The 9,232-nt window shown below is 37.2% G+C and overlaps 1 long non-coding RNA gene across 1 annotated transcript; it reads left to right on the top strand.

Annotated features, from left to right (window-relative positions):
* Positions 1–872: 872 nt before the first annotated feature.
* LOC135152962 (uncharacterized) lies at positions 873–4,073 on the top strand. Its single transcript, XR_010292332.1, has 3 exons — positions 873–1,925; positions 2,751–2,813; positions 3,685–4,073. It is a non-coding gene; the product is annotated as an uncharacterized LOC135152962 (long non-coding RNA).
* The last annotated feature ends 5,159 nt before the right edge of the window (positions 4,074–9,232 follow it).

The following is a 9,232-nucleotide window of genomic DNA, read 5'->3' as shown; positions in this document are numbered from 1 at the left end:
TTTATACATAACCTAGTTTGAAAGAATTTTTGCGAAAATACCATCACTTTTTAAAACAAATTGCAAAAATACTATATTCCTGAAAACAAAAATACGGTATTTTCGTAGGTGTGACCACATCTACGACTGCTATCAACCACATGTAACCATAAATGCAATTATGAAAAAGAAACTGAAAATTATATTTGTTTGCATAATAAGTTGCAGCCGGTTGCAAAACAGAAAAATAACTCCTGCGGGCCAAACATTACAACCCAAAAAGTAACTAAAACAACAACCTAGATAACAACTTAAAAGCAACTCAAAATTCAAAATCAATTAAATTAAATCCACACGTTAGACAACATTAGACTTCTGTAGAGTTTCTTCTTATTCCAGAGGTTGATATGCAACATCTCTGTTCCATGGCAAGGTCGAAAGTCGAGTTCCTCAAATATATATCATATAAATCTGAAGAATTCAAAGCAGGAGGCCGGGATTTCGAGGTGGTGGTCGACTGATGGTTTGGTCACCGACGGTTGAATGAAAGAGATGGAAGTGAGGAAGAGGCAATGGGGTGAAGGGGCTGAATGAGGCGGGGGGGTCGTGAAGGCCGTAGGGGAGAGCATGGCCCGGTTCGGCTCGGTTTTGGGATAAAACCGGAACCGCAACCATATATCTTCGGTTTTTAAAATCGAAAACCGCAACCATCGGTTCGGATTCGGTTTCGGTTTAAAAATCTCGGTTCGGTTGTATTCGGCTCGGTTTTGGTTACAAAACCGGCAACTATAATATCGAAAAAGAATATGCAAATGACACAAATTGATGCAAGCAATCCCAAAATAATAATCAAATTATTATCTCGTCCAGGGAAGCACCTGCAAGAGTGTCACACCCTGGTCCCAAACAAATGCTTATATAATACTTTTGAATGTATTAAAATAGTTTTCGGGATTTTTAGATTTAACAAAAATATTTTGTTTTAGGATTTATAAGGAATTTGCGAATAGTAAGGTGACCCTATAAAGGAGAATGGACATGAAGGGGTAAAAATAAAAGTCTCAGAATAATTTGTAGATATTTTATAAATTACCAGAGCGGAGAAATAGTGAACAGAAGTACGGTCAGAATTGTATGATTTTGCACCGAATTGTGATTATAAAATCCAGTTATTAGAAAATAGGTGAAAATAGAAAAGACACAAAATGAGCCAAGAATTTTCATAGAGTATCTAAATAAATTGTGGAACTCATTTATGAATTTTCGGAAATTTTACGAAGCTCAAGGAAGTTAAAATGAAAAGGAATAAAGGAGCCGGATACCCAAGATTTCCGGACTGCAAAATGACCTTTAAACTAAACCAGCGGAATTTCAGAAGGAATACTGAAGAGAAGGTTAGTACGTTTATGATCTTTGGAGTCTCTAGAACATTCCTATATTGAGTTTGAAGAAAAATCTCGAGATTAAGAGTGGACAGGGATCAGTGGAAAAATATCAGACCGATACATCCCTAAGAAAAAGTGAAAAATTTCCGGACTCCAAATGAGCTCATTTTACAGTCAAAAATTCCCAAATAATATATTAGGAATTATTATATCATCAGAATTCGTCAACGAGATCAAGAATAGGGAGATTTAATTTAAGATTTCAAAAAAAAAAAAATTAGCTTAAAGGGATAATGATCAGGAATTCTCTCGAATCATGTTGGCTAATCCAGAAGTTGGCACGTGGCAAATACTTAAGGATAACTTCATTTTAGTTTATGAAACTCAGAACATCATCAGCTTGTCTGAAGTTTTGGCCGAAGCAAGTGAGAAGAAAAGAAAGAAAATAAGAAAGAAACTAAGAAAGAATTCAAGAAAAATTCATAGAAAAATATTTCTAGCTCGGATTTTCGTGTTCTATAGCTTGTTGGAAAGATCCCTTCAAGACCTCTAATTCAAGAGGTATGTTTCTTATTATTGTAATCATTAACGTGTTCATAATAAGATTAATTTCAGCTATGAATTGTGATGTTCTTGGTGGAAGAATTTCTATAAATCCTAAGATAATTACTAGGAGGTTATGGTGTTATAATAAGCATGTTTACATGTTTGGATTATTGTTTAAGCTTGTAAAGTGGTTGTTCTTGATTGGGTTTGAAAGGATGATCTGGTATTAGTAGTACATGGTGATTTGGAGGTTATATAATTGTTTGGGTTGATGATTAACATGAGTTTAATCATGGAAATGTTAAAATTATAGCTGTTACCATGCCGAGTTAAAATAACAGCCGCTGTTACTGTTCATCGGAACAGTTTAGTTTCGAATTTAAGAGGGTTCTTTGTATGGCTGGATAGAGTTTGGTTAGTAGATCGCGTGAGCGCTTGAATCATGCAAAACAGATTTACGGTTTAGTAGTTATGTCCATTTTAGTACAGGACGCGCAGAATACTAGTTCCCGTAAGAAATGAACTTTGAGGTTACAATTTGACGAGTTCAAAGATGATATAAATCATGGAATAAATTGAGTAAATACCAGGGACAAATTGGGAGGTATACGAGTTGGGTTCATAAGAAAAACTCGAATGGTTTGTAAGTGAAAAATGTCGTAACCCAAAGGTATAAATAGTAACAATACGTGAGACGAGAAACAGTTAGTACCAAATCTCTTTTAAATGAAAGGATTAACAAAAAGAGTGATCAGAAGGGACTTTAAGGGTAGGTAACACGTACACACACTATGATATAGAGTTATAAAGGATCTTAATGATTAATTATGTCCCTTATAGGTGCACAGAGAGGTGCAGAAGAACCTTAAGGACAGGAAGCTGTGATTGAGTTGCTGAAGTAAGGTGAGTATACATCAACACTACTTATATCTATGTGATATGTGAATTACGTGCTTTTATATGCTGAAAGTGATATATTAGAATATTGATTTGACTATGTGATTCTATACATGACTGAAGTTCTTTGATGTCAATGTAGTGTGATGATATATCAAAGTACATGTATATATGGAATGTGTATTGACCTGTGATTTCACGAACGATACATTAACATAGAGTCTGCATATAGAACAGGTCATATGCACACCCTACATTCATTTGATAGTGATAAATTAAAAAGTCAAAGTGACAGTCACTTGTGTAATGGCCGCCTTTATATATGGAACCTACGGGTAATTACGGAGCAGACTATATGTCAGCCATAGACGGGGCCGACTTATGTCGGACATAGACGGAGCCGATTTCCATAGTCGGACATAGACGGAGCTGGCCATACACACATGGATCCTTTGAGGACATGTGGAAACACGGGCATTATACAGTGAACTGTTCACAATAGCAAAAGAAAGAGAAACAGAGATGCATGCATGCACAGATACAAGTTCATACTTTCATGGCATATATGATTAACATATGTCAGTGATTTATGATTAAGTAAAACATATATGTGATGATGTTATATCTTGGTGTAATTTGGGATGATGATAATATTATGAATGAAAGATATTAATTGCTCTCATAAATACGAACAGGAAATATATATTAAAATGAATATTTTCTTACAATTGTTTCGAGAACCTTACTTTCTTTTATTTTCTGGAAGATTTTACAAAGACGCTATAAGTTATTTTCAGACAATCTCAGTATCTTTTGCAAACTAAAGTTGATGTATATTCATTGAGTTGCGACTCATGGAAATCGCTCATTTTTCCAGGATATGAATAGTTAGTAGAGTATTTTTGTATGAGTGCTCAGTGGAGATTGTAGATAGTGCCTAAGAGACGGTGGTCCAGCAGGATGCTCCAGACTCCTCCATCAGCCGATGCACATAAATGTAGTTTGAGAGATTGTGTTTATGTACTCTAGGCTTACTGAGTGTGCAAGAAAATCATGAAGATATATTTATGTTTAAATTCTGAGTATGTGTGGTGGATATGGATGATGGAAATGTATTGAAATTTATGTGGCTTGGTAAATGTTGTTGAAGTAGTTGAGATTTTATGTTCTGATAAAGATCAAAATATAGCCAAGCGATAGCTGAAGATGATACTATCCACTTATACAGGAAATTATATTTCATAATATTGTTAAATTAGATGATTTTGCTAGAAGTGCATGAAAATGATTTTATGGTTTAAGGGTGTAACATTTAGTTGGTATCAGAGCAGGGATATGACCTCTAGGGCATAGAAGTACGGTTAGGGTTTTTGAGTGATATAGTATCTAAGATATGTTTATATGTGCAGAAGGCAATGGAAGGAGCATCCAATGAACAGGCTGCACAAAGGAGTCCAGCTGACCATCAACCATCTGGTAGTGGATCCCATACTCCACATGAGTCTAGACACGAGGAGTCTATACCTATTCCACAAGAATCTAGGCATGAGGCCACTGTAGAAGTAGAAAGGCCAGTACCTGAGCAGCAAGCTATGTCACAACCCCAAGTTGTTCGTAGGAATGCACCAGTTAAACGGAATTATAAAGAACTTAGGAAGCTAGGGGCGACTGATTTCTATGGTACTGTAGATCCGACTGAAGCTGAGTCATGGTTAAAAAGGACAAAGAGAGTGTTTAATATGATGCATTGCGGAGACGAAGAGAAGTTTGATTATGCAGTATCCTTACTCCAAGATGACGCTTATGATTGGTGGGAGACTGTTCCTGACTCAGATGCTCAACCACCAAAACTTACTTGGGATGATTTTCAGCGAGAGTTTAAGGATAAGTATATGCCAGAGATCTATAGGGATGAAAAACAAAGAGAGTTTTTGAATTTGAAGCAAGGAAATATGACGGTAGCTGAGTACGAAGTCAAGTTCACCCAATTGTCCCGATATGCCTCGTCAATGGTGGCAACTGAGAGGGATAAATGTAGACGTTTTGAGGAAGGTCTCAAGTACGAGATCAGGAGTAAAATTACTATTGGAGAACTTAGGAGTTATACAGATTTGAGGGCTGCAGCGATTCGAGCTGAACGCTTGATTAAAGAGAAGCCTGCTTTCTTCTCAAAGTCAAAGAGAGAAGGAACAAGATTTGCTGGAGAGGCTGGTGGAAGGCCTAAGAAGCGTCCAAATGTTAGTGCACCCACTAAATCTATTACAAGAGGAGGTTTTTCTGGAGCTCAAGGCGGGAGATTGAATAACCCTCGATCAAATCCAACTGTTAGCCGAGGTTCAAATGTACAGGTGAAGCCTACATGTCAAACTTGTGGAAGGCAACATTTTGGGCAATGTAGAGTTCAAACGGGAGGATGTTATTTGTGTGGGGAACAAGGCCATTTCATTAGAGACTGTCCCAACAAAAGGGAAAATGTACAGGCTGTATCTGAACCAAGTGTTCAGAATGTAGAAGTGAAAGGAGTTGGTACATCTTTTGGAAGAGGTAGAGGCAAGAAGGGTACAGGTAGCACTGGGGGAGGCATTGGAAGATCACAGGTTCAAAGTTCAAATCCACCAACCCAGGCACGAGTTTTTGCATTAACGAGAGGAGAGGCAGAAGTTGCACCTGAGGTTATAACGGGTAAAGTTCTCTTATATCAATTAGATGCGTATGCTCTTATCGACCCTGGTTCAACACATTCATTCATATCATCTAAAATAACATCTCACTTGCATATAAGTCATGAAATACTAGATCTTAAAGTAAATGTTCATACACCACTAGGGGAAGTGGAAGTAGTAGATCAAATATATAGAGACTGTCCTATCGAAATAGGAAATATGGAATTAAAAGCAGACTTGATAGTATTGCCTTTTCAAGAGTTTGATATCATACTAGGCATGGATTGGTTGGCAAGACATCATGCTAAAGTTGATTGTTACGCTAAAGAAGTTATGATCGACTCGCCAGGACAAGGGAAAGTCGTATTTCAAGGAGAACGTAGGATGATACTTAGTTGTTTAATTTCGGCTATGAGTGCTTTTAAGATGATTAGAAAGGGCTGTGAAGCGTATTTAGCACACGTGGTAGACCCGAACACTAGCTCAACTAAACTTGAGACTATTCCGATAGTTCGAGAATTCCCTGATGTGTTTCCAGATGATCTGCCAGGAATGACGCCGGATAGAGACATAGAATTTAGTATTGAGACAGTTCCTGGTAGTACCCCTATTTCTATTCCTCCTTACCAAATGGCACCCGTAGAGTTAAAAGAGTTAAAGAAGCAGTTGATAGAATTATTGGAAAAAGGTTTTATCCGCCCAAGTGTTTCACCATGGGGAGCGCCAGTATTATTTGTCAAAAAGAAGGATGGAACTATGAGGCTATGTATCGATTACCGAAAATTAAATCAAGTCACAATTAAGAACAAATATCCATTACCAAGAATAGATGACTTATTTGATCAATTACAAGGGGCTCAAGTGTTTTCAAAGATTGATTTGAGGTCAGGATATCATCAATTGAAGATTGCCAAGGAAGATATTCCGAAGACTGCTTTCCGAACTAGATATGGTCACTTTGAATTTCTAGTTATGCCGTTTGGGTTAACAAATGCTCCAGCTGTGTTTATGGCACTTATGAACAAAGTGTTTCAACCTTTTCTGGATAAATTTGTTATAGTATTCATCGATGACATATTGGTATATTCAAAGAGTAAATCTGAGCATGAAGAGCATTTAAGAACAGCTTTACAAACCTTAAGAGAAAACCAATTATATGCTAAGCTGAGTAAATGTGAGTTTTGGTTGGACCATGTCTTATTCCTAGGACATGTTATTTCTAGTAAAGGAATTGAAGTGGACCCAAAGAAAATAGAGGCTATATGGAATTGGGAAGTACCCAAGAATGTTACAGAAGTGAGGAGTTTCCTAGGAATGGCTGGTTATTACAGACGTTTTGTTGAAGGATTTTCCAAGATTGCCGGACCAATGACCAAATTACTCAGAAAGAATGTTCCTTTTCAATGGACTGAAGAAGCTCAACAAAGTTTTGATGAATTAAAGCGAAGATTGACATCTGCTCCAGTGCTGACTACACCATCAGGACAAGGTGGTTTTGTAGTATATAGTGATGCGTCACAACAAGGCTTAGGATGTGTCCTTATGCAACATGGAAAAGTTATAGCCTATGCTTCAAGACAGCTCAGACCGCATGAGAAGTCATATCCTGTACATGATCTAGAATTGGCAGCAATTGTTTTTGCATTGAAAATTTGGAGGCATTACTTATATGGGGAGACATTTCAGATTTTTACAGACCATAAGAGTCTAAAGTATTTAATGAGTCAGAAAGAGTTGAATATGAGACAAAGAAGATGGGTGGAACTTTTAAAGGATTATGATTGTACGTTAGAATATCACCCAGGAAAGGCCAATATAGTGGCAGACGCGTTAAGTCGGAAATGTAGTAGCGTAGCAAATCTTCAAGGATCGACGTTCCCATCTTTAGTTGAATTAAGAAAGATGAATATTGGGTTAGAGGTTGACACCTGTGGAGTTTTATTGGCTACACTAAATATCCGACCAGTGTTGAAGGAAAGGATCCAGAAGGCACAAATAAATGATCCTAAATTAAGAGACGCAGTCGAGAGAGTAAGACAAGGTCAAGAAACTCAGTTCACGTTATATGAGGATACTTTAATGTTAGGAAACAGAATTTGCGTTCCTGATGATGAAGACTTACGACGAGAAATACTAGATGAAGCTCATAATGCTCCATATGCAATGCATCCCGGAGCAACAAAAATGTATAACACGATGAAATCTCATTATTGGTGGTCTGGAATGAAAAAAGATGTGGCAGAGTTTACAGCCAAATGTTTAACGTGTCAACAAGTGAAAGTGGAACATCAAGCTCCAGCTGGGAAGTTACATCCTTTGTCGATTCCTGAGTGGAAGTGGGAAAAGATCACTATGGATTTTGTAACAAATTTACCCAAGACAAGGAAGGGAAATGATGCAATATGGATCATTGTTGATCGACTTACCAAATCAGCTCATTTTCTACCAATAAGTTGGGGTTGCACACTAGATCATTTAGCTCAAAGGTATGTGAATGAGATTGTACGATTACATGGAGTACCAATATCCATTGTTTCAGATAGAGATCCAAGATTTACTTCTAGATTTTGGAAAAGTTTACAAGAAGCAATGGGTACAAGATTGAATTTTAGTACAGCCTTTCATCCTCAGACTGATGGGCAATCTGAAAGAACCATTCAAACGTTAGAGGAAATGTTAAGAGCGTGTGTGATTGAGTTTAAAGGTTCATGGGATGAATATATTGCTTTGATGGAATTCGCCTACAACAATCATTTCCATAGCAGTATTGGAATGGCACCTTATGAAGCCTTGTATGGACGGAAGTGCAGAAGTCCCTTGTACTGGGATAAAGAAGGTACTATCATTTTAGAAGGGCCAGAACTTGTCCAGAATGCAGTAGATAAGGTAAACATTGTAAAAGCAAAGCTGAAGGCTACCCAAGATCGACAGAAAAGTTATGTGGACCAAAATAGAAGAGAGATGGAATATCAAGTAGGTGATAAAGTATTTCTGAAAGTATCACCATGGAAAGGGGTGATGAGATTCGGCAATAAAGGGAAGTTGAGTCCTAGGTATATTGGACCATATGAAATAATTGAGAAGATAGGACCACTTGCCTATAGATTAGCATTGCCCCCAGAACTTTCTCAAATCCATGATGTATTTCATGTAAGCATGTTACGAAGATATAGGTCAGATCCTACACACGTTTTGAAGGACCCCGGGATAGAAATCAATGACAATTTGAGTTACATTGAAGAACCTATCAAGATAATAGAGCACAAGACCAAACAACTGAGGAATAGAGAAATACCGCTAGTCAAAGTACTATGGAGAAACCACGCAGTGGAAGAAGCCACATGGGAGACAGAGGAGCATATGAGAAGCAAGTACCCTCACCTATTCGACAATCCAGGTACATTTTTGAATTTTGAGGACAAAATTCTTTAAAGGGGGAAGAGTTGTCACACCCTGGTCCCAAACAAATGCTTATATAATACTTTTGAATGTATTAAAATAGTTTTCGGGATTTTTAGATTTAACAAAAATATTTTGTTTTAGGATTTATAAGGAATTTGCGAATAGTAAGGTGACCCTATAAAGGAGAATGGACATGAAGGGGTAAAAATAAAAGTCTCAGAATAATTTGTAGATATTTTATAAATTACCAGAGCGGAGAAATAGTGAACAGAAGTACGGTCAGAATTGTATGATTTTGCACCGAATTGTGATTATAAAATCCAGTTATTAGAAAATAGGTGAAAATAGAAAAGACACAAA

This window comes from Daucus carota, chromosome 5, assembly GCF_001625215.2.
Source record: "Daucus carota subsp. sativus chromosome 5, DH1 v3.0, whole genome shotgun sequence".
In the NCBI taxonomy this organism is placed as follows: Eukaryota; Viridiplantae; Streptophyta; class Magnoliopsida; order Apiales; family Apiaceae; genus Daucus; species Daucus carota.
This window is presented reverse-complemented; position numbering and strand designations above follow the sequence as displayed.